Source organism: Felis catus, chromosome B2 (genome assembly GCF_018350175.1).
Source record: "Felis catus isolate Fca126 chromosome B2, F.catus_Fca126_mat1.0, whole genome shotgun sequence".
NCBI classification, from domain to species: domain Eukaryota; kingdom Metazoa; phylum Chordata; class Mammalia; order Carnivora; family Felidae; genus Felis; species Felis catus.
This window is the reverse complement of record NC_058372.1, coordinates 19,448,541-19,476,053: the sequence shown is the minus strand read 5'-3', so window position 1 is coordinate 19,476,053 and position 27,513 is coordinate 19,448,541.

Genomic DNA, 27,513 nt, shown 5'->3' with positions numbered 1-27,513 from the left:
ACATATTCCAATCCCAGTCATCTTGTGGTATGTAATCTCTGTTTTTTTCCTTAAGTTTATTTATTTATTTTTTTTAGTAATCTCTACACCCAAAGTGGGGCTCAAACTCATGACCTCAATATCAAGAGTCACATGTTCTTCAGGAGTGAGCCAGGAGCACCTGTTTTGCTGTTGTTTGTTTGTTTGTTTGTTGTTATAAACTCAAAACAATGGCTAGGGGCTTTTCAGTAAGACCCGCTCACCATCTAAATGCCCCGAATGCCAATCTGCTATACACGTTTAAGTTTTTCCTGGAAATTCTTGATTCTTGCCCATGTTACTCCATCTCTTCTAATGTTTCTATTTCCCTCCAACGTTACTCTAGACAAGAGTTGGGTCTGATCCTCCCACGTACTTTGGAACAGTTTTCTTTCCTTTGAAGAAGCAAAGTTGTTCCATCCCTTCCAATGTTAGCTGACAACATGGAAGTGTGAGAAGAGTCTTGCTTTGTACATTACGGTCTTACGCGTTCCTTGGGCCATTTGAGCGTTCTTTGTTTCAGTGTCCACTGTCTACGGAATTCCTCAGGTTACACAGCTTTCAGAAACTACTTTTGGTTTCCCAAATTGTAACTTAATACACTGCAGGCTGGGTTTGGTTTTATATTCTTCTTTAGGGTTCCTTTCTTCCTGATACATTCAGAGAGAATACTGGCACTAACCGAAGTTAGAAATCATCTCATCCCCTGCCCCAACCTTTTTTGTTCCCATACAGAATATGCCTCCCAAATAGCGTACATAAAATCACAAAAACAAAGACCACAGCTTCTACCAACAGCCAACAGCCCAACTGGGAATTATCTTCACTTAGGGCAAAGGAGCTAACTGGAACAGAGGGAAGTTCTGCAGATGCATCCTTCCAAGATGGTCTTGAAGCGGGGCTAAAATAATCCTGTCAGCTGTCCGGGGAGGCAGAGCTTTGCCTCACCCACGTGGCATTGGTTAGACCCTTTCAGTTATGCCTTGGATTTTTGTGTGATGGTTCATTGGTTGGTTTGTTTTAAGTAACTGCTATTGCTTTGAATAACAGGCCAGGAAAAATAAAAGACCCATTAGCTGGTGCAGGAGGAAAAGGACAAAATTCTCTAGGTGAATTGAGTCACCCAACCCAGGGTTGAATTTTAGTCTCACTCTTTATCACCTATGTGAACAGCAGCAAGCTAATGTCACTCTCTGAATTTCAATCACATCAGCCCATAAACCTGTATAACACTATCAGCTTCACTGGTTATAATATGGATAAGTGAAATACGATCAATGGAAACATTTTACCCCAATATCTGGCATAGCACTGCCATGTATGAGTCTCTACTGTGATTGATGTTAGTATGTGCTTCTGAAATAGCTTTGAAAAGTGGCATGTGGGAAGATTGATACTTGCATAACTGTAAGACTGGGATGTTGTTGTTCAGAAGGCAACACTCAGCCTTTCCTTGAGACATTGCTCAGTGCTCTTTCTTGCTGTGAAATCCTGGAAAATCTATTGTTGAGTCTCCACTGCTAGACTCAACGTCCAAACATAAAACTACCCTCTGACCCAGCAATTGCACTACTAGGTATTTATCCAAAGAACGCAAAAATGGTGATTTGAAGAAGCGCATGCGCTCCATTGTTTATAGCCGCACTGTCAACAGTAGCCAAATTATGGGAAGAGGCTAAGTGTCCATTGACTGATAAATGGATAAAGAAGAAGTGGTAGGCACATACAATGGGATATTACTCAGCCATCAAAAACAGTGAAACCTTGCCATCTGCAAGGGCATGGATGAAGCTAGAATGCATTATGCTAAGCGAAATGTGTCAGTCAGAGAAAGACAAACACCATATGATTTCACTCGTATGTGGAATTTAAAAAACAAAATCGATGAACATAGGGGAAAGGAAGGAAAAATGAAATAAGATAAAAACATAGAGGGAGGCAAACTAGAAGAGACTCAACAATAGGAAAGAAACTGAGGGTTGTTGGAGGGGAGATGGGCTAAATGGGTGATGGGCATTAAAGAAGTCACTTGTGATGAGCACTGGGTGTTGTACATAGGTGATGAGCCACTCTCCTGACACCGAGAGTACACTATATGCTACTAACCTGAATTTAAATAAAATCTTGAAAGGGAAACAAAAAAGTGTGGGGGCCACATATTATACCATGGCTCCTGGTATATAATAAAGACAACAAATATTCATTGAATGAATGAATAAATCCATAGTTTTATTCTTTTCCTACATAGGTGTATATGAGCTTCCTTTGCCTTGCTACATAAAAAAAGAAAAAAAAAACTGAAGGTCTTCCCTTCACTTGTTCAAAGAAACCTATTCTTGAATCCATGATACAGAAGCAAGCCTCAGCATCCTAAATAATCTCAGCAAATTCTCTTCCACATTCGTCGGTAAAACGTTGGCAAATGATGAAATACGAATATCACAGCGGGATGATATATTGGCATGGGAAGAGAAGGAATAAAGAGAGAAAGGGACCAGGTCCCACGCTAAGTTGCAATTTTCTCATATTAAAAAAGATAGGTGATATTTTCTAGGTTTTGAAGGACAAGAACCGCACAAGATATTGAGGAGGGCGCCTCGTATTGGGAGCTCTCATTTCGGCACTGCCCTTTTATAAGATGAATGTTTGCATTAAGTAGTATAATGCACATCTAAAGTTGAGGCTATATCTATATTGGCCTCTCAAATATTATTAATTGTAACATATTGAGAATTTTGGAGTGGCTTGTGGGGAAGAAGTGGATATATAAGGAAATTTTCAGAGTCTGCTAGAAATTTTCACCGGCAGCTATTGCTATAGCTATAAAACTTTTTATATGGATTCTTCTGGGATTGTACCAATAGAATACATTTTTTTTTCAGTATAATACATTTTTACATGAAGGCCTTTCATTCTCTTTCCTTCTTCTTTTTTTCTTTAATTCTCTCACTTTGCTGTCAGGGAAGAACTACGTGGATTCAATTGATTCAAAAAGGGCTCTTGGGGCATCTGGGTGTTTCTGTTAGTGAAGTGTCCAACTCTTCTTTTTAACTCAGGTCATGATCTCGCCATTCTAGAGTTCGAGCCCCACATCAGGCTCTGCTGCTGACAGCGTGAAGCCTGCTTGGGATCCTCTCTCTCCCTCTGTCTCTGCTCCTCCCCTGTGCATGTGCACACGCTTTGTCTCTCTCTCTCTCCTTCTCTTTCTGTCTCTTTCTCTCTCTCTAAAATAATAAAATAAAGTTAATAAAAAAACAGAGTTCTCGGACAATTCAATGTTAGCTAGTGGTCCATGGTCTAGACCAATATAGATACCACCTCAACTTTAAATGGACCTTATACTATTTAGTGTGAACTTTCATCTTATAAAAGGGAAGCGCTGAAATGAGACCAACATAAAGGCACCTTCCTCAATATCTCGTGCAGTTCTTCCCATTCCAGATCTTGAAAATGTCACCTCATAACCATTCTTCAAAGCATTTAGTGCCTCAAAATTTGTTTCCCTTTGTTGAAGTTTCACTATTTAAATTTTTTTAATGTTTATTTATTTTTGAGACAAAGAGACACAGAGCATGAGCAGGGAAGGGGCAGACAGAGAGGGAGACACAGAATCTGAAGCAGGCTCCAAGCTGTCAGCACAGAGCCCGATGCGGGGCTCGAACTCACGAACTGTGAGATCATGACCTGAGCTGAAGTCGGACGCTTAACCAACTGAGCCACCCAGGCACCCCGAAGTTTCACTATTTAAATTTCTATTTTAGGGATGCCCGGGCGGCTCAGTTGAGCATCCGACTCTTGGTTTTGGGTCACGTCATGATCTCAAGGTGGTGAGATCAAGCCCTGCATCAGGTTCCATGCTGGGTGTGAAGCCTGCTTAAGATTCTCTCTCTCCCTCTCCATCTCCCTCTGCTTCTCCCCTACAAGCATGGGAGCAGAGAAAAAAATAAATAAATACATTTCTATTTTAAGTTAATTTCTATTTAAAGCATATTGAATACTTCATGTCGTGGGGGAAGATTGTAGGGGCAGTGAAGTAGGAAAAGTCAGTTTCCTTCAGTTTTTCAATCCTTTCTCTGTGACAGCAGGTGACTAGCGGTTCCTGCCAAGGAGTCGTTCCTAAGCTCTTTACTCCTTCTTCATAGACCTCTAGCAGCTCATCAGGGTCATGGGCAAATGGGAAGGACTGTATTTAAAAAGGCCTGGAAGAGATTCGTGTTCAATTTTTCTCAGCATCAACCATTTCAAGGTGGGCAAAGCTGTATAAGAATAAAAAAAAATAAAGACTTGGGGCTCTGGGGTGGCTCAGTCGGTTAAACGTGTGACTCCGGCTCAGGTCACGATCTCACAGTCTGTGAGTTCAAGCCCTGCGTCCGGCTCTGTGCTGACAGCTCGGAGCCTGGAGCCTGCTTCAGATTCTGTCTCCTTCTCTCTCTGACCCTCCCCACTTGTGCTCTCTCTCTCAAAAATAAATAAATGAAAAAAAAAATTAAAAAGAAATAAAGACTTGTTTTATCTGAGAAAAATACAGCAACAGACTCATATGAAGTTGGATATGGAGAAAGACTCAAGAGAGAGTGAAATGTCCCTCACTTAGTAAAGACCACTCAAAACCAGACAGAAATGGATTTTTCTATAGTGGTATTACAGCATGTAAATTAATATATCAAGCAAATTAAACATATCATCTGATAGTTTTGAAAGCTGGCCAAGAACTCACATTGTATAAGAAAACTAGTGTTTTTCTTGGGAAAGCAGGGACAAGGGTTATTTTGAACTCTGAATAGAATTAATGTGGTTACCATGGTCCCTCGTGAATAATCAATGCAATATTGAGCTCAGGATGTCTGTGTACCCTTCACTCAATGTTCACACATTACATTATTAAAACTGAGAAATTACCGTTAGATATTTCACATTTGTATCAACTTCCTTTTTTGTTCCATAATCCAATTCAAGATATCATATTCCACTTGGTTATTCCGTTTATATCTCTTTAAATGTCCTCCAATCTGCGATTGTTCCTTAGTGCTTCTGTGTCTCATGACCTTGACACTTTTGTAGAGAAGTGGTCAGATTATAAAATTTCCCCGATTCTAGGTTTGGCTGGTGGAGGTTTCCTGTGATTTGACTGATAAATTGTAGATTTTTAGGGAAGAATGCCACAGCTATGACGTGTCCTTTCCTTTGTGTCAGATTAGCTGTGTTACATTGTATCATTATTCATTTTCACTGGTGATGTGAATATTGGTCTCTGGGTTAAGCTGATAGCAAGTTTCTTCGTGGACAAGTTACCCCCTTGCTCTTTCTGTATTGTTTGGTTCAAGTGAGTCACTAAACCCAATCTACACTCATAGCCAGGGGCTGGGAATTAACATCCATCTCCTAGAGAAAAGAGCACCAAAGAATTTGTGGGCATGGGTTATAAACGCCATGGTATGGCATTGGAGATACTTTAAGGCTACGTGAATGACTTAAAGGTGTTACCAAAGCTTTGTGTCCTAATTTCAGGATTGATCAGTGGGTTTCCTGTAGCAATGATTATACTGGTGTTCTCATAGCAATTTCTCCCTTTGGCATGGTGAATTGCTCCTTCTCCTCAATTTATTTATTTGCTCAATCATTTAGCATACTAATATTTACTCACGCACATTTACTGTATTGGGGGGGTTATAATCCACAATTATCAATATGTATTTTGATGGTCAAATTGTTCCACCTCTCCTTCCCAATTTTTATCTGAAATTTTTCAATGTTACAGAAAAGTTGAAAGCATGATAAAGCAAATACATTTAAATGCTTCAGCAATTGTTTACAATTTGCAATTTTATCTCTCTTTCCATACATGCATATATATAAACTTTTTCTGCAACATTCAAGAGCTTCAAACATCGTAACACTTCCCATCTAAGTTTGGCGCGTATCTCCTGAGAAAAGGACACTTCTTTTTTTTTTTCTTTTAATTTTTTTATTTTACATTTATTTATTTTTGAGAGAGAGAGAGAGAGAGAGAGAGAGCGCACACAAGTAGGGGAGGGGCAGAGAGAATGAGATACAGAATGTGAAGCAGGCTCCAGGATCTGAGCTGTCAGCATGGAGCCCGACGCCAGGCTCGAACCCACAAACCGTGAGTTCATGACTTGAGCTGAAGTCGGACGCCCAACCGACTGAACCACCCAGATGCCCTGAGAAAAGGACACTTCTTACACAACCTCAACACTATTACATCACCCAACATGTTGACATCCTAGACATTCAACGTTGAGAGAAAATTATCTATATTAAGTCTATATTCAATATCCCTAATTGATCCTAAAACATCTTTTAAAGCTCGTTTTTAAACTTCCAATATCTCACCAAAGATTACACACAGTATTTTGTTATAATTTTTAGTTTATTATAATCTAGGATGGTCCTCCATTTTTTTTTTTTGGTCATTCATTATACTATCATTAGTTTTAAGAATCTAAGCCAATTATCTTGCTTTTTAATTTTTTTTAAAGTTTACTTATATTCTGAGGGAGAGAGGGCACAAGCAGGGGAGAAGCAGAGACAGAGGGAGAGAGAATCACAAGCAGGCTCTGCACTTGCCAGCACAGAGCCCAACAAGGGGCTCAAACTCATGAGCTGTGAGGTCATGACGTGAGCCCAAATCCAGAGTCAGAAGTTTAACTGACTGAGACACCCAGGTGCCCCTGTAAGCCAATTATCTTGTAGAGTGTCTCCCACAGTTTGGACTTGTCTGATTGGTTCTTCACAATTCGAGTCAGGTTAAGGGTTCTTTTTTTTTTGAAAAAAAATTATGTATGTAATGTTTCAAAGCACAAAATGTCATTTTGTTATTTGAATGATGACTTTACGTCTGATTACTTGGCTAAGGTCTTAGTTTGGGTTTCCTGGAATTAAAGCCTAAGCAGGGATTAGGGGGCACTGGATTTATTGAAGGGGTGCTATGCAGAAAGAACCTGTAAGAAAGTGAGTGAAGCAGGAGATGGGAAGGGAAAGAAGCAAACAGTGATGTGCTCTCAGGTAAGGTCTCGCTTTGGCCTGATCCATGGTGAATGGGAGAAGGCAAAAGAGAGTGTCCTCTAGAGTATAAATAACATCACAAAGTTTCCCTCATTGAGAACACGGGGCTGGACTTCTGTTCTCTCATGGTAGGAAGTCATTGGATGTGTGCTTCTATCAGAAGGTCTAACCTAAGGGCAAGATAGCTCCCGTCATCAGAGGGCAATTGTCTGAAGAAATACACAGAATCTGGAGGGTAAATGCAACTGAGATCTGGTGGGCATTAATAACACTTATTATGGGTAGTGACAAACACATTTCCCCATTGTAAAAATACCGCTTCCAAATTTGAAAATAATAATCTTTATGCTAGGTTTTGAGACTACATGAATAACCTATCCTATCCTCAATAACATTTCATCCAATGGAGCAAGTATCCGCCAATTAACCTTGAGTAAACTAATGTTATATGGTGATTGAAAAATAGTGATATTTTTTCTTCCTAATTTGATCATTCTTTCACATTCATTGGCTGGTGTTCTTTAAAGAAGAGCTTTTTCTCTCTCATCACCTTCAATCCTTCAATTTTTGGTATTGCTATAGGCACATACAACAATATCTTGTATTTAATGTGTTATAATCTACTTACTATGCTCTTTTTGCTCCAAATGTACAAATTCAGCCGGTGGGAATCACTTCGAGCTGCTCTTGTACCATTTTTGCCATGTCGCCATTAGTCTTTGAGCACTCTCTTGCTTTCTGGCAATAAAAATTCAGGCTCACCTAGTACTTTTCCTGGAATCAGTCATCCTCCAAGGAGCCCTGGTTCCTTAAGCAGAGAATGGTATTTTGAAAGCAAAAACTCAGAGTTAGATGTGCTCACCGTTGCTGGGGTGTCGTTGGTTCTTTTTCACAGGTGAGAACAGGGAACTGAGACTTCTTAAAAATCTCAAATTCATACTGATACTTGCAATTCTAATCCAATCTCAGTGAGTTCTCCTTACCTTCCTCAGTTCATATTTTTACTGTTTTAATTTTCCCCTTTATGGTAATAATACTGACTCCCAGCCACACCAACATATATATATTTTTTAATTTTTTTAAGTTTATTTATTTTGAGACAAAGGGAGAGAGTACAAGCAGGGGAGGGGCAGACAGGAGGAGAGACAGAACCCTGAGCAGACTCCATGCCAGCAGCGCAGAGCCCAATTCAGGGCTCGAACCCATGAACTGTGAGATCAGGACCTGAGCAGAGATCAAGAGTCCAACGCTTAACCAACTGTGCCCCCCAGCCGCCCCCACATCAACATATTTTTAATTTAGATCTACCAAAACATAGTTTTAGAATTATTACACCCATAACCACTATAGACAGCACAATTCAGCCTTTCCTTGTAGTTCTTTGGGTCCTCCTAATGTATCCCACTAGCTGTGGATAGTAAGAATAATGGGTTCTTTAAAAATAGAAAAAAAAATCTTATTGTTTGTTGCCCAAAAATGTGGCTTACTATATATACACAATTCTGATCTTCTTAACTCTATGTCGTAGAGATCAAGGCACTGAACTTCGCAGAGGTCTTCGTGACTTGTTTTGTGCCCACAGCAACCCATTGGCTTTTTCCACCAGTTCACTATTGGTTGGCATTCCGATGGTGTCTTCCCATGCTTCATTATTACCACAGTGAATAATTCCTGGTCATATGTCGTTTCATGTTTTCAGAAGTGTATTGTCACTATATCTTTCAAATGGGATTTCTGAATTAAAGGATAAATGAATATTCATTTTCCTAAATTTCCTCTTTATATGCATTGCAGTCATAAATGAAAGTGTCTACTTCCCTCTACTCTCACCAACAGTGACAAGTGCTAGAATTCTTGCTTATTGGATAAGTGAGAAGTAACAATTTAGTTTGTATTTTTGTTATAAATATGTGCATATTTCCTATAGACTAGGTCTATGATTTTTGCCCATTTTTTTCTTAGCATTTAGAATTATTTTTTGTTTTCGGTTTTGTTTTAATCTCAATGTCAAAAACACCTCATATATTGGATAGATTAGCCCCTTATTGATGACAAAGCCCCAGTTTATCCTTTGTCATTGCATATGGTTTTTATTTGTTGTTGTTATACAAATCTATTTTTATTTGGTTGAATTTAATAAACTTTTATTTTTATTTTCTCAAGTTTATTTATTTTGAGAAAGAGAAAGCGTGAGTGGGGGGAGGGGCAGAGAGAGGAGAGAGGGAGAATCCCAATTGGGTTCTAGACTGCAAGCACCGAGCCTAATAGGGGGCTCGAACTCATGAACCGAGAGACCATGACTTGAGCCAAAGTCAGATGCTTAACCCACTGAGCCACCCAGCCACCCCTATAATCTTTTATTTTATCGAATAAAATAGTCACTCATTGGCTAGGAAGATACTCAGCTCAAATCTCATTTTTTTTTATTTTTATTTTTTTTAAATTTTTTTTTAAATGTTTATTCTTTTTTTTGAGACAGAGAGGGACAGAGCATGAACGGGGGAGTGTCAGAGAGAGGGAAACACAGAACCTGAAACAGGCTCCAGGCTCTGAGCTGTCAGCACAGAGCCCAACGTGGGGCTCGAACTCGCAGACCCCGAGATCATGACCTGAGCTGAAGTCAGCCGCTTAACGACTGAGCCACCCAGGTGCCCCTCAAATCTCATTTAAGAAGAACTGGATGAAAAGCCTCTAGTTACTATACCTGTGATTCCAGAGTAACATCCATTCCGGGGCCACAGCTCCCTAGGCTACTGACAGTCAATGACTGGTCATGAAAGAAATATTATAACTGGACCGACCATTCCAGCCTGATATGAAATTCAACCAACAGGCATCCTTTGCTTTAAGATTATCCACTAACCCAGGCCAAACTTGAGCAGAACTGCTCTGCCTTCTGAGATATTTTGCCTATCTTTACCTTCCCTTCCTCCTTTCCCCATTACCCTTGCACCTTGGTCTGAATTCCTTCATGCTTACTCTTCCTTCCTCTCCCCTTACCCTTCAGAGATGTTTTCCTCCAATAGATCTTTTGCACATCAGTTATCACATCTTGATTTCTGCTTGAATTTTTTTTAAATTTCCAGGTATGATGTTTTATAATTTGTGGATACAGATACTACCCCCCCTTTTTTTATGTTACATTTTTTTGAAAACTCTCATTGCACTAGAATGTGCCAATATGATGTTAAGTAGTACTAGATGTAGGGGTATTTTGCCTGTTCCTTGTATTAGAAAGGATGCCTTTAATTTTTCCCATTATGTAAGATTCTGGCTTTAAAACTGTTCTACATATATGCTATGATATTAAAGAAGTTTTCAGTTGCTGCTTGGCTGAATGCGTTAATCCAAAATTGGTACTAAATTTTGTTGATAACTGAAGAAAATTATGATTTTTCCCCATATGTCAACTGAAATGGTGAATTACATTGATGGGTTTCCTAATACGGAAGCATCTTTACATCGGTGAAATGTATTCTACTCACTTGTGGCATGTTATTTAATGTATCATTGTAACCTTTTGCCATTTCATTAAGATTTTTATATCAACCTTCACAAGTAAGATTGGTGTATAGTTTTCCTTCTTGTGTGTGATATCTTTATCAGGTTTAGATAGTAATCTTATACTAACGCATTTTCTTTTGATTATTTTTAGGATTTTAAGTAATCTCTACACCCAGTGTGGGGCTTGAACTCACAACCCTGAGATTAAGAGTCACACGCTCGTGATTGAGCTAGCCAGGCACCCCACTAATTTATTTTAAAATTAGGTCTTCATTCTTTTTACATGTGCTGGAGTAGCATTAAGAACATATGGTCTTTAAATATTTTATTAAGTCCAGTGCTTTCTGTGGGGTAGTTCTAAAGTTTTTTTCTTTTGTATAGAAATGGTCATATTTTTGGATTTTATTTCTATGAGGGTCAATTTTTGGTTAAATTACAATTTTTCTAGGATATCACTCATTTGATCTAGTTTCCAAGTTAATTTTAGATTTATGCATACTTGGTTATGACTTTTTTTCAAAATTCTCTTTTCTATAATGTATATTTCCCCCTCATCATTTCTTCTGTGTATGTGTGCTTTTCATTGTAGTTGTTGATTTGTTTGGCTACTAATTTGGGGTTTTTCTGTTTGTTTGCTTTTTGTTTTTTTGTTTTTTGTTTTTTGTTTTTTGTTTTCAAAAAAAGAATTAAGTGGTGCCTGGGTGATTCAGTTGGTTGAGCATCTGATTCTTTTTATTTCGGCTCAGTTCATGATCCCAAGGATGTGCGATCAAGCCTTGCATCAAGCTCAGTGCTGAGCAAGGAGCCTGCTTAAGATTCTCTCCCTCTCTCTCTCTCTCTCTCTCTCTATCTCTCTCTCTGACTCTCTGGAGCACCTGGGTGGTTCAGGTGGTTAAGCATCCGACTTCAGCTCAGGTCATGATCTCACGGCTTGTGAGTTCAAGCCCCATGTCGGCCTCTGTGCTGACAGCTCAGAGCCTAGAGCCTGGAGCCTGCTTCGGATTCTGTCTCTCTCTCTCTCTCTGCTCCTCCCCTGTTCACTCTCTCTCTCTCTCTCTCAAAAATGAATAAACATCAAAAAAGAATTTAAAAAAAGATTCTCCCTGTCTCAAATTACAAATAAATAAATAAATAAATAAATAAATAAATAAAATCAGAAAACAATCATTTTGATTTATTTATTTTTACATTTCTCTGTTTTATGTCTCATTAGATACACCTATATCTATAGTATTTCCTGCTGCTTGCTTTTGTTACAACTTTTGATCCTTTTTGTGGAATTTTTTAGTAAGGGATCTAATTTATTTATCTTTATTATTCAATTTTCAGTTATGTAAGTTTTCAAAACAGAGGACTTTTCTCTCATCACTACTTTCATTATTTCCTATAGACTCTGAGATGCAGTTTCCATTAAGATTAATGTTATGACTCTTGCAATGTTCATTTGATTAATCCCTTTCTCCCTAGATTTACTTCTTAGAAACCTGCTTAAAAAGTTTAAAGATTAAAGTTAATTTTAAGTTAAAGATTTTTTTTTTATTTTTTGGTTTTGGTATGAATTTTTCAATTTAGTTACTTTGGAAAGAATTTTCTTTGAATTATTTCTACTTTGTGATATTTATTGAGATTTTTCTTTGTGACATAATATGTAGTTAGTTGCGGATGTTCCATATGCAATGGAAAAGAAGGCATATTCTATATTATGGGATATAAAGTTTGATATATTTATGAGATATGCCTTTCTGATTGGGCTGGCTAAATCTTTTATATTCCTACTTACTTACTTTTATTGGATTAATCAAAGCCAGAAAGCAGTGTGTTAAACATGGTATCATAAGTGGACTTCTCTTTGATCTTCCTTAATTTCTGCTTTAGGAGGGTGTTATTTGCATAGATTTCGTAAGTTTCACATCTTTGTTGTAAATTAATGAATTTGATTATATTAAAGTAAGGATTTCAGCTCCACAAAGCACACCGTGTTTTGGGAAAGGTATTTGCCATATTTAAAATCAGCAAAGAACAAGTATTTAGATCATATAAAAGATTCCTGTAAGCCACAAGAAAAAGAAAGAGAAGCTTAATGGGAAAATGGGCAAAACACATAAACAGAGAAGAGACCCCGAAAGCAAATAAACATATGAAGATACACACAAATTCCATTACACATTAAACATTTGCATATTAAAATAGTCAGGTCCCCTTGAACCTATTAGGATGTTGACAATTGGAAAGCAGGATAATGCCAAGTGTTAGCAGGGAGAGGGTAATGAAGCCCTCACGCCCTCGTCCCTACCAGTGTGAGGGTGCAGTGATAATTATTTTGCATAGCACTCGGTCAAATTAAATTAAGTATAGTGTAACTGAGTATATATGCCAGTGAGACTCTCAAACACGTTCATAAAGGGACTAGTGTGCAAGCTCATCACAGTGCTGTTTGTGGTGGTGTTGAGTGAGTGCAAAAAGGAGGAAGCATAGTGTCCGTGGCTTAATACCCATCAAACGCATCCGAATGGTGGCATGTAGAAAGGAAAGCAGAATAGGGATGGAGAATGGGAATGAGAGCACAAATGATTCAAACAAGAGACAGGCATTACCTGTTCAAAAGATGATGGGTTGCCATGAGGGAATGGGTGTAATTAACTAAACTCTGCACTTGAGGGCACATATAGATCAATCAGGAGAAAGGCCTGCAGAAAAGTCTGGAATGAGCCTGTGCTTCCCTCCAGAACTCGACCTAATGCCCTAAGGGCTTGTATTCAATAAAGGTAGAAATGGTTAAAGAGGAGAACAATTCCATTCTTTAGGACTGGAGGTAAGAAACTGTGGTTTATTTAAGGCCAGACCTGAAATACGATAAAGTTCAGGTCTCCATTTCAGACTTAGGCTCATATCTAAGATAAATACATATCATTTTTATTTAGAAAGTAAACTATTTTCAGGAGCAATAAAGCAAATTTTTTTAAATGATTTATTAATGAGTTCTTTTTCTTTCTCAATACAGGGCATTAACTGCAACATTTCATATTTACTCACAATGTTTGCATTTGAATGTGCTAAAGCCAGGATTTGGCTCTTTTCTCAAACATGGACATGGCAGAGCAAAATGCACAATTGTTGCTTGAGGCAATCAAGGATATGAAAAAAAATTTTGTCATATTACCAAGAGGTTGTATTCCAGGTTTCAGGGGTTTTTTTTAAATTTTTTTATAATGCTAATTTATTTTTGAGAGATAGAGAGACAGAGCGCAAGCAGGGGAGGGCAGAGAGAGAGAGGGAGACACAGAATCTGAAGCAGGTTCCAGGCTCTGAGCTGTCAGCACAGAGCCTGACGCAGGGCCCGAAACCATGAACAGTTTGGCTCATGAACCATGAGCCAAAGTCGGATACCCAACCGACTGAGCCACCCAGGCGTCCCATGGGTTTCAGATTTTAATTGGTTTTTATGTTTATGGTAAATCTCTATTATATATTTCATTAATAGACATTTTAGTGCATCAGCAATAATCACTATAGTGAGTTTTTTGTAAGAGTAAGAGTTAAGCAGAAAAGAAATTTATAAATATAACATAAATATACATATAAATTATATTTAAAATAATATATATACATATATAATATATAGTTTGTTTTATATTATCTTCTTTAACTCTTTAATTCAACATTGAGAAACCAAGAAGAAAAAGCACAAAAGTTCTCAAAAACTATTGAACCAGTAATACAAACCCAAAGTTGCGTCTTCCATTAGTCATACATGGCTGCATCACAGATTATCACAAATTTTGCAGCTTAGAACAAAACACATTTGTTATCTAATATTTCCCGTGGATCACAATTCTGGACACAGCTTCTCGGGGTCCTCTAAAGTTTTCCAACAAGGTGTTGGAGAGGACTATGTTCTTACCTGGAGACTAAACTGTAGAAGGATCCACTTAACAACTCGGTCCCGATGTTGACAGAATTAATTTCTTTGCAACTTTAGGATTGAGGGCCCAGCTTGCTGGCTTTTGGCTGGAAGCCACCCTCAGCTTCATGAGGTGGGCCTCCCAATATGGTCACTTCTTCAAAGCCAGAAAGAGAGAGAATCTCAGAGCGTGTCTACGAGCAAGATAAAATCTTATGAAAAGCAACATAATTGTAAAAGTTGTGTCCATTACCTTTGCCATGTTCTCTTAGCAGAAGCAAGTCACAAGTCCTACCTTCACTCAGAAGAAGATTATTGGGGGGCCTGGGTTGCTCAGTCGGTCGAGTGTCCAACTCTTGGTTTCTGTTCAGGTCATGATCCCAGAGTTGTGGGATTGAGGCCCACGTTGGGCTCCACATTGAGCATGGAACCTGCTTACGGATCTCTCTCTCTCTCTCTCTCTCTCTGATCCTCTCCCCTGCTCATTCTCTCTCTCTCTAAAATAAATAAAATGGAAAAATTAAATTCAAAAATAAAAAATAAGTTCTATATGCATATATAATTTAAATATTAAATATAAATAATTTAATTTTTTAATATATGAACTTATATTTATATATAAATGCTATATATATATATATATATATATATATATATATATATATAAATCCAGGATACAGGGATCACAGGGAATCACTTTAGAGTCTATCTGCCACTTAGAATTAAACATACACTATAAATCTCCAACTCACAGAAATTAATTTCCACCATCAATTAATATATGAAGCTCCATGTTTCATAGACATGGTTTACGTTTCTGTTGACAATTTTTTTAAATGAGCTGGATTATATGATTTTAGATAGTTCTGCACATTTTAGGTCCATTAGAAAGTACTAATGAATTTTTAAAGAACATCTCTGGATTTATGTATAACATACTTACAGAAAAACATACACAGACCTCCAGATCCAGCTTGACATATTTTCACAAATTGAATATGAATATCTTATCCTCATCCTGATTAAGTCATTTACTCATATTTCCACTTGAAATGTGTGTCATTTTGTTATTGGCTCGTAGAAATTATGTACATACACTGCACAGATAAAAATTGGCAAATGCCTGGACGGCAGGGTTGGAGAAAAGGAGACTAGAGCACTCAGCTCTACTAAAATAAATCATTATAAATGAGATAATGAAGGGCAACCTGATATCCAGAAGTAGGGGGACAAATCTCAGGTAGCAAAACTGTATTGATCACTGTGCTATCATTCTGTCCTGCATTAAATGTAACTTTCAACTGTTCATCTCAGTGTATGTCAAATGTATCTCATATAAAGTACCTGTGTCTGAGTCTCAGGTTTGACACTCGGTTGTCTTAGGATCTTTCCTCAAATTACTGAAACTCCATACATATGACTTCTTATCTTTAAATACTGACCTCAAAGACTATGAATTAAGTGGGGTCATTGCTGCAAATACATGGATAAGCCAGTTATAAGTCAAATACCGTCAATAAGAATAAGGCTTCACAGCCTACATATGACCAACCAAATCATCAACAAATGTAACAAGTTTGGAGAATCGTATAGGAAATATATGTAGGAATGGGTATAGGAAATATACATGAAATGTAGCCATTTAAACTGTCTCGCAAATCTGCAGAACTTACTGCTTTCATTTAGGGTCCAAAGTCTAATTTTTTTATTAATAACTCAAGTACTTTGATTATAAGTATATTAATAAACTCAAATATAAAAAAAATAAGCAATTGTCAGTAGCTGGGACCTGAAGCAAATGACCCCTTTCACCATAACCCTGATATTCTCTTCTTTTATTTATTTATGTATTTTTAAGCATTTTTAAAATTTATTTATTTTGAGGGAGAGAGAGAGAGAGCATGAGCAGGGGAGGGGCAGAGGGAGGGAGCCAAGCGGGCTCCACACTGTCAGTGCAAAGGCTGATGCAAGACTTGAACTCATGAACCACGAGATCATGACCTGAGCAGAAGTCAGGGGTTGGACGTTTAACCAACTGAGCCACCCAGGGGCCCCTTTATTCTCTTCTAAGTGTCCTCAGCCTCACCAGATGTGGAAGGCAGTTTTCTTATTGCATTATGTTCTTGTGTCTTCCAGTATTTATTACTCCACTTGCTAATTTCCAGTGAAGTCTGCTCTCTTCCAACCACTCATTCACCTATAGAATTCCACAGGGCTCCGGTGTTCCCAGTAACTCGTACGCCAGTGTTCCTCCAAACGTGCAGATCAGACCAGCTCCAACAGTTCTTTCAGGGCTAGATAAATTAGATTCCTGGGTCCACCTCTCAGGACACTCATTAGTGGCATTTAACACCTAGCCACCACCAAGTTCTTACCTGAACCGCATTACACAACACAGTTTAAGAACCCTTGTTTAAACTACCACTTTGGTTCTCACACCCAGGATAATTTCAGCCTTTGCAAAGGAAGGGCCAAACATGTTTTCAGTCTCCAGAATGTTGGCACCTTTGAGAGTTAAGCACATGGGTGTTCTCATATGCTTCTTTTTTTTTAAGTTCTTACTTAAATTCCAGTTGGTTAACATACAGTGTAATATTACTTTCAGGTGTACAATATAACCATCCCACACTTCCATAAAACACCCCGTGTTCATCACCAGTGCCCTCCTGAATCCCCATCACCGAGTTCCCCCATCCCCCACCCAGGTCTCCTCGGGTAACCATCAGTTTGTTCTTGGTGGTTAAGCATCTATTTCTTGCTTTTCTTCTCCCCCTCTTTTTTTTTTTTTTGGTCCCTTTGCTCATTTGTTTTGCTTCTCCTCCTTCCCCCTCCAGAGTTTTTATTTGAACTCCAGCACTTTTGAGCTAACATATCTTCCTTTCTCCTGCCATGGTCATCTTCTCCACTCACAGGGACACAGATCTCTCTCCTTTTGGCTTTTTATCTAGGAAGAGTCACTTATGTTCTCTCTCAATTCTTTCCAGTTTCCTCCTGCACAATATGTTTTTGTTTTATAACTATATGCAACTTTATAAAAAACCTTTAGCTAAGTACTTGGCATGGCCTGTCAGTCCTGCTTATACGTGTCATACTGCATTTAGTCAACTGCATTCTGAACACATCAGAGTTTAAGGACATCTTCAACAATCATTCTTTCCAACAACATTTACATGTCAAACGCATGCATATTTTTCAGAGTTGTTTTTTTTTAACGTTTATTTATTTGTTTTTGAGAGACAGAGCACAAGCAGGGGAGGGGCAGAGAGAGAGGGAGACACTGAATCCAAAGCAGGCTCCAGGCTCTGAGCTGTCAGCACAGAGCTTGGATGGAACCCACAAACTGTGAGATCATGACCTGAGCCGAAGTCAGACGCTTAACTGACTGAGCCAACCAGGAGCTGTCAGGTTTTTAAAATAGTTGAATATTAACCAAAAGTAAGCTCAAGACAAGAAGCTATGCTAGAGATAGTGAGAAATTTCATACTGATAGAAGCAACAACGTATCAGGAAGAACTAAAAAATCTAAATCTATAGGCACTAATAACATTCAAAATACAGAGAGCGAAATTGACGGAATAAAAAGAAATAATTAATGAAAAAAATCACAATCGTAGTGAGAGGCTTCAACATAATTCTGCCAAAAGCTGACAGTATAAACCGAGAAACAATAGTAAGGATACAGAAGGTCATAATTAACAAACTTGATCTAAGTAACATATTTAGAATACTGAACCCAACAGAAAGAAAAAAAAGTTTACATTTTGAGATCACATGGATCTCACCCAGATTGATCACATACAGTGTGGTAATGCATGCCTCATTGCCTTTCTAATGACAAAAACTATCAGAGTATATTCTTTTGACCATAGTGGAGGTAACCAGGAAATCAATAATAGCAACAACAAAAAATTTAGAAAATACCCATCAGTTTGGAAATAAAGCAATATACTTCCATATAACCTATGTGTTAAAGTATAAACAGCCACAAAACAAGTAAATATATTAAACTGAGGGGCTCGGGAACAATTTTAGTACCAGTATATTTACAAATTTAAAAGAAATTGGAAAAACTTCTAGAAAAGAAGAAAATTTCCAAAAGTAATGCAAGAAAAAAAGGAGAACCTGAATTACTCTACATCAATTAAAGCAACTGAAACTACAATTAAGACCCTCTCACAAAACAAAACCTAAAACCAGGTAATGCAACAGTTAATTCCCCAAGTACTCAAAAGTACCATTTTTTCAAAGCATTTTTATTATGTCCACATCACCTTGCTATGAAAGCCAAAAAGGAGATTATAGTAAAGAAAAGTTACAGACCAATGTCTCTCATTATCACAGATACAAAAATCTTAAACAAAATGTTAGAAAATCAAAAACAAAGATACATAAAAATGACAACACATCATGAATAATAGGCCTCTTTCTTTTTCCTAGGAAGATAAGTTTGACTTAACATTTGAAAAATCACTGTAATTTGTCACATTAATAGAAAAAAGGAAATTGCTTATGGTCATTATAATAAATGAAAAACAAATGATGAAATTCAACACTCATTCACAGTAACAATTTTTGGAAAGTAAGGATAGAAAAAAATTGATCTAATCTGATAAGTGTTTTGAAATAAAACTATGTGAAGAATAATGCTTATTAATGCAAATATTAAAATATCTTCTTTGGGCTCAGAAACATGGCAAGAATATTTGGTATTACTACTTCCATCCACATTTTCATGGAGGTCATATCTGGTATAGGAAATAAAGTAAAAAAAAATGAAAGAAACCAACTGGGAGGAAGAAATGAAGATGATATAGTAACACGTAGAATCTACAAATGAGCTAGTAAAATTAACAGGTGAAATTCAGAAAGATCAGAAGAAAAAAGATCAACATAGAAGAGCAAATAGTATTTTTAGTCACTGGAATTAACCAATAGAAAACGAGGTCTTAGAAATGTCACTTGTGATGACATGAAAAAGTTATCAAACGTTTCAGAACATTATTGAGAAAGGCCTACATAAGTGGAGGGCTATAACATTACAAGGGCTTAAGTATTTATGCATGTGTGGGTATCAGTTAAAATGCTCATTCTAAATTCTATGAAGCGACAAAAAGGATCAAGAACAACTAGTAATCTCGAATAAGGAGAATGAGGCCAGTGGACAGCTGGACCAAAAATGAAGACACGTTAAAATGTCGTAGTAATAAAAACTGCTGCATTGGTTGAAGGGTAGACAAATAGACCATGAAACAGAAGACTGAGAAACACACACACACACACACACACACACACACACACACACACACCCCTCGTGATTTATGTTAAAGATAACACTGCCATGTAGGGAAAGAACAGTCTTTTGAATCAATAATGCGGAGTCATTAGAGGGCATATGGACAAATGAGGAACCTTAATCCTTACCTCACAGCAAACACAAATGCAATTTCCAAATAGACTCTATCCAAATGTGATGAGTAAAACAACAAAAGTCTTAGCAGAAAAGACAAAATAGTACCTTTATGATATTTGGTGTAGCAAAGATGTCTCAAGCAAGACATGGAAACTCCCAATTGTGAAGGGAAAATGTAAGACATGGGATGACTATGAAGTTAAAAGCTAATTTTTCTTTAAGACATTATTAAGAGAGTGCAAACACAAGCTATAGAGAGGAAGATTATCCTTTAAATGCTTATGACCAATAAATAAAGCCATATCCTGACTCTATTAACAAACTCCTACATGACAACAGGAAAGAGAACACACAGCCCTGCACAACAATGACAAAACACTTGAAGGGGCCCTTGTAATATGCACTAAGCACAATGTTATATTGCTGCACATACATTACAATGGCTACAATGACAAATCAGATCATATCAGTGTCGGTGAGGATTCACAGTAGGAGAACTCTCATGAACTGAAGAGAGTAGTATAAATTGGTGCCACCATTTTTGGAAAAAAATTGGCAGTATCTACTAAAAGTGAATATAACCAAGAAACAGACTCTGAACTCAAGAGAACAAACTGATGGTTGCCACATGGGTGGAGGGTAGGGGGCTGGCCAAAACAAGTGATGGAGATTAAGGAGTCCACCTGCTGTGATGAGCACTGGGTGATGTATGGAAATGTTGAATCACTATACTGCACACCAGATACTAATATTACACTGCATGTTAAGTAACTGGAATGTAAATTAAAACCTTAAAAGAGAAAGAAAGAAGAAACACGAGTCTTCCTTAAAAAAAAAAGACTATAAATGTTGTCTGATTCAGCATTTACACCCTTAGATATTTATCGCATGTATCTTCACCAACAGACATGTGTATAAAGTCACTATTTTGATTAGCTCAAAATGAAAATCACCCAAAAGTAGAACAGATAAATTGTTATATGATCATGCAGGGGATGCCATCAGACCACTGAGAGTTAATAATTGCTATACATAACAACTTGGATGAATCCCCAAAATTTAACATTGAGCAAAATGTGCTAGAAGAAAAGTATACATTATGAAATTTTCCATTTGCATAAAGTTAAAAAAATAGTCAAAAGTAACTTATGATGCTAGAGCTCAAGATAATGGTTATCTCCGTGGAAAATATTGAACTTAAGAACTTTGAATTTGTTCTCTTTCCTCATCTGGCTACTGGCTGCAAAGTGTGTTTATTTTGTGATATTTCGTCCATCCAGTTATGATTTGTGTACATTTTGGTATGTTTGTTATACAGCAGTTTTATATAAAGAATGGGTAAACACTTACTTTAATGGTTCCCTAAGCGGTGATAAAAGTATAGAACTCAATAGTGGAACTAGATGTGTGTGGATGTGTATGTAGGCACACTATTATTACTGTTAGCTCCTCCCAAACTACAAAACACCAGCTTGTTTATCTCACAATGAATGCCTCCAAATGCTGCAACATTTAAAAACAAAACAAAACAAAACAAAACAAAACAAAACAAACAAACAAACAAACCTATTCAATCTGAAGTACAATCCTGGTTCTGGAATTTGTACGTGTGTGTGTGTGTGTGTGTGTGTGTGTGTGTGTGTGTATGTGTGTGTGCAAGGTTGTAGAGTCAAGGAAGTAGGAGGAAGGTTATAAGAATATTAGAATTTACCACTATCACACATAATAGCGATTCATAATTCTAATGCATAACCAACAAGAGAATGAATTTAAGAATCTATTGTTTTCCATTCTAATAGTGGGTATATGAGTCAAAATTACCGAATTACTGAACTCTGGAATGGTTGAAGTCAGGTAGCACATTTCATGTTTATCTTTAAATATGATTCTTTGTTACTCGCTTCTCAAGAAACCATTAATATTTTTATTTTATCCTAAAGAATATGTATTTTGAAAATTCAAGTTATATTTTTAAAAAAATTTGATGTTTATTTTTGATATATATAGAGAGTGAGAGAAACAGAATGTGAGCAGGAGAGGGACAGACAGAGAGGGAGACACAGAATTGGAAGCAGGCTCCAGGCTCCAAGCTCTCAGCCCCCCGGTATGGGGCTCCAACTCACAAACCACAACATCATGATCTGAGCTAAAGTTGGATGCTTAACCAACTGAGCCACCCAAGTATCCCTCAAGTTATACATTTATCGTAACTGGTGACTCTAACAACAGGGATGCATTTTCAAAATGCTTTTCCATACCAATTGAAATGGCATTCGGTTATTAAAACTTAACTACTTATTCTTATTTATGCAAGAAAAGTACCAAGAAGAAATTAGAATACAAGAGTAGGACATCATTCCAGAAATCATACTCCTGCAAACCCAGGTTACCTGGGAAAATAAAGAATCAGAACCTACACCGTTTACCCAAGTCCTGTCAAGTTTCAAATCACAATTTACCTTGATAGATGTTGCATCCAAGCCTCTCATAACACAAAAACCTCTCTGCAGTGCTGTCTCACTAGCAAGAGATTTTACTAACCAAATGACCTATTTTAGAAGAATACAAAGGAAGTGCTCACTTTAATGTAATGACTGTGACTACTCAGATTCATGATAATACCTGGAACTCACTTGTCCTGCTCTACTTAGCTGCTTCTTTTCAAGGGCAAGTTCCTTGCTCCGTGTTACCATTTCACATCCAGAAAAGCTCTACCCGCCTCTGGAAGCTGTCAATTTCCTACCCAGAAGCACATTATGATGTTTTCTTTTTACCACTTAATTGTTATTATGTTAGACAATGTATTTACTCCAAAGTGGCGTGGGGTAATTGATTAGGTTGTTCTGTATCAGGAAAAACACAGCTGCCAGGGTCCCTGTTGACCTGAGCTGAGACAAAGGCTTCTCTCCAGTCTCCAGGAAGGGGAGAGGCTGGCAGGGCCGCTGGGCTGGAAAGGCAAACCCTTCTTGTGGTGGGTGGTCCACTGGGAGGTAACTGGAGATCTGCAATATGTCCACTACAATCAACAAAAGGGTACAATAGCTTCTCTGTAGGGAATTGGGGGAAGAGAATTTGTTTAAATAAAATTGCAAGGTTGTCAGAATGTGAAAGCCATTCTCCCATGTTCTGTGCATTGTCTGAGGGAACGGGAATTGGGAATCATTTGCTCTTAGGCCAAAGCACTGATAAAAAGAAAAGTTGAACGGAAACAGTATAATATGAAATAAAAACCGCATATACTGTTACTGTCAGCATGTTAATGACACATAACAAACTCTTTTATGAGGTACTTCAAAGTGTAAATGTTTACGACTATCAAGTTTTGTTCTTAGGCTATACCCCTCAGCACAAAAGTTAGATGGTGAAACTGCTATTAACCATTTATCTATTTTATATTTCAAGGCCAGATCTGATTCGTCAGTGTAAAAATACTGCTGGTTTTCCCTGGATGGATTTTTTGTTTGTTTTTTGTTTTGTTTGGTTTTTGTTTGTTTTCACCAACAACATGGTGCTGTGGACATGGAAACTATTGGAGGCCCCTGGGCTCAGGCCTCTAAAGAAATTAAGTCGTGGATCAACCAAATTATGTCCTGAGAAAGTAAGAATGGAAACTGGTGGCCCAGGGCAAAGCACTCCAAGTCATTAGGTTAATGGTACTCGGTACCACCCAATGATTCTTCACTTGGGCACAAAAAAGACCAGGCGGAGCCATTGACAGCATTATGGACAAGTACAGAAGTTTTGACTGCAAAACTATTTTTTTTCTACCACGGCAAAATCAATTCCTTACCCCTAAACCCCTCTCCTTTGATATTCTTTCCTTCCCTTTTCGTTCTAGGGTTTGCCAGGGGTTTACAGTTTCATGGGAGAGCAGAACCATTTACCGTTATGTTAAGTCTACGGTGAAAAAAAAAAGGAACTGAAAGGAAAGAACAAATGAGAACAGGCAAAGGAAACTTCTTAATATTCCCTCTCTATCTCTAATTTCTGTTGATATACCAAGCCATGTTTTGAAAAATACATCTAAAGTAAAACATTCTCTATTTTACTTTGAAGTAAAGGTAGTGGAAATAGGATGCTGTAAACTCACGCCAGCGTGCGGGGTCACAGGAGTATTTGTTCTGGATGCAATTACGTGATCAAGTTGCTTTCCTGTAGTCAACATGTTGATCCCCACAAGAAATAATAGAACCAGGAAAAACAAATCGCTCTGCAAACATCTATATGTAAAAGACCTTGTGAGAGCTCAGAAAGTAGAAAAGTCTCCGTCCCTCCAGTATTGAGTAGACACCTGTTCAGAATGATTTCCCACAAGCACAGATCCCTTTGGTTGTAAAAGAACAAAGGATGCACGGAGGTCTATAATGTCCCTTACGTATGGCTTGCATTGGCACGCTTTTTCCGGGACTGAATGTCCCCTAAGCAGAACACATCAGCTGCCCTAAACCGTGAGCAGAGTCTTCCCATTGAGCTATGGGTTTCTGCGTGACTAATCATCTTACATGTCAGTTCTCACGTTGGACTTGATCAATAATTGACTTTTGGGTTTGTTGTATAAACTTTTTTGTTGATGATAAGGGGATGCATTTTGTCTAAGAGCAAAGAAGAGACGAGCCTCCGTCAGCCCATCCTGTCATACCTGGGGTACTGGATTAGAGGTTCTCTTGGCTGAATATTTAATAAGAGCTATGTGTTAACTACTATTAAGAGGAAATATTAAATAAGACTATTAATTTTTAAGTGTATTTATTTATTTTTGAAAGGGAGGAGCAGAGAGAGAGAGAGACAGAGAAGCCCAAGTAGGCTCTGTGCTGTCAGCCCAGAGCTCAACACTGGCCTCAGACTCACCCACCGTAAGATCATGACCTGAGCTGAAATCAAGAGTCAGTCGCTTAACTGACTGAGCCACCCAGGCACCCCAAATAAGACTATTGTTTAACTAAGCCACCAATGATACATGTTTTTTTTTTCCTGATCATAAGAAACCACTGAGATATAAAATGAATATGGAAAAGAAAGAAAAATATGAGAATATATTTACATTTCAAATAGATTTTAGGGGTGCCTGAGTGGCTCAGTCAGGTGAACATCCGACTCTTGGTTTTGGCCCAGGTTATAATCTCACGGTTCCCGAGTTCAAGCCCTACATCGGGCTCTGTGCTGAAAGTGTGGAGGCTGCTTGGGATTATCACTCTCTCCTTCTCTTTCTGCCCCTCTTCTGCTCTCTCTCTCTCTCTCTCTCTCTCTCAAAATAAATAAATAAACATTAAAAATAGATTTTAAAGTAGGGGCGCCTGGGTGGCTCAGTCAGTTAAGCATCTGACTTTGGCGCAGGTCATGATCTCACAGCTTGTGGGTTTGAGCCCTGCGTTGGGCTCTGTGCTGACAGCTCAGAGCCTGGAGCCTGCTTAGGATTCTGTCTTCCTCTGTCTCTCTCTGCCCCTCCCTGACTCACACTCTGTCTTTGTCTCTGTCTCTGTCTCTGTCTCTCTCAAAAAATAAACATTAAAATAAAAAAAATAGATTTTAAAGCTCTAGTTATTCAAATTCCAAACGAAGTAAGGAAAGAAATAATTTAAAATTGAAGGCTAAATTCAAAAGTGGTACAAAACTCCATTTTGAGTAAGGGCATGCCAATAAGCTATTAGCAAAACGTTATTCCGAATCCCCAAAGTTGCTCAGTATAAATTGATGCTCATTACAGATTTAGTTCATTGAATAGGAAATGGCCTTTGAACGTGACTATTTTTCTAACCTCCATTTCAACTATGTTCCTTTCAAAAAGCACCTCGAGATGTAGGCTTCTGCTTGTAGTTTTGGAATGTTCGATTTCGCTCCCTTCCAGCGACCCCACGTACAGTGATTTCCCTGCAATGCGCATCATAGTTTTTATTTGCGGCGACATTTCGTGATGAATACAAATTATCTGCTTTTCCTTAGAAGAACACTTCCTGCAGAGGCCCGTGTGCCACGGGAAGATAACGTTTTCCAGGGGCAGACTTTCAAAATGCAAAGCCCCAGGCCAAGTTGCCTTGGAGTCCCCTTGAGGTCTTGGGGAGAGAGAGAGAGCTCACATGAGGGAAGGATGCCCCTTCAGCCGGGCAAGATGCCAACGTGGACAAGGAGAGAACCAACAGCGTTTCTCGCAGGCCCAATCACAGAGCTGCTGGGGCACGAGGCTCCAGACAACCACCAATGTCACGGGTCCCGATCCAGCAAGGTCATTACCCTTTTGGGAAATACTACTCTGCCGTCCTGTCTTTGTGGCTCGGAGGCATTTATTTCCGTGAAAGCCAGGGAGCTCGAAAACAAGGGCTGAGAACAGCGACCACCTCTGTCGCATGGTTCCATTCAAGAATGTCGGTGGAACAATGGAGAGCGGGAATTTAAGCATGGTGCTGCATTTTGATGTGGCCTTCTGCTGCTGATTACTGAATGCGGAGCCCTGGCCCTCCTCATCGTGACTCACCAGTGCCCTTTGATTAAACACAGACACGGATTTAGTTACTGCAACACGCATCAGCTTTGTTGTGCTTCCCCCTGGTCTCACTTCCTGCTTGGGAAATGAATTCTCACAGCCCACATCCTATCAGGCGCGTCATAAGCTCTCAGCCGAAGGGACAGAGGAGGGGTTGTGCTTTCTGACACACATGGGCAACTGAGCGAGGGAACCCGAAGCTCTTTCCCCTGAGACTGTGGTCTCGCCAGCGCACAGACTTGACAAGTGCAGCCGGGCGTAGACTGTGAAGAAGGGCACAGAAGAGATCTCAGAAATAGTGTCAGAATCCACTTTGGTTAAAGTTTTACCTCCACCTGGCCGACTTGAAATGTCTTAACTTCCAGAATGTCCGGCATTGATTCCTGTGTAGGAGTGGAGCATAACAGGTTCATTGTCTGCCCGACCCAACTGTTTGCTGTGATTCACAAGGACCGAACCACGTACGCTTTGGTCAAAACACATAAGGTGCTCAATGAGTCTGGGTTACGTGATTGAATGAGGTCACCTGTGACCAGGCTTCTCCATTTTTCTTTAAAAAGGGTTAGACTTCATTTCTTTTCTCAAGAATAGAATTATGGATTATCAACTAAAAGAGACTATCTGCTTTCCAATAAATCTATTCTTCCATAGAATCATAGAACTTCGAGTCGGAAGGCAACATAGATGCCATCTGTTTAATTCCCTGCCTGTTGCCAAAATCTCTTCTAGAATAGGTGATAGGCAGCAGCTGGTCCATGGTTTGGAAAGTTCCTTATTTTATAGAAATTACTCGTTGGTCCTAATTCTGGTGACACAACACTGCAACAATAAAGTGAGGTCTTACACCATGTTCAGTGAAATGGAGGAAGGCACTAGTGAACTGTTCCTGCAATATCTTTCTGTTCTTTTCTAGGGGAGCTGGTGAGAGTCCTTTCCTTAGGAGACACAGGGATTTTCCCATGATGCCACCAAGTGCCCCACCCCCATCAGTACTCCATGCAAGAGGAAGAGTATGAATTATGCAGAACGCATCAGCTGCTGATGTCTATATGAAACTTATTTTTTAAGACTATAGAACTTATACTCCACAAATCAACACTTTAAGACATTTTAGGAATTTTTATATAAAATCGTAAGATGTTGATTATTTTAATTTTCCAACAGTTAAAATGCTAT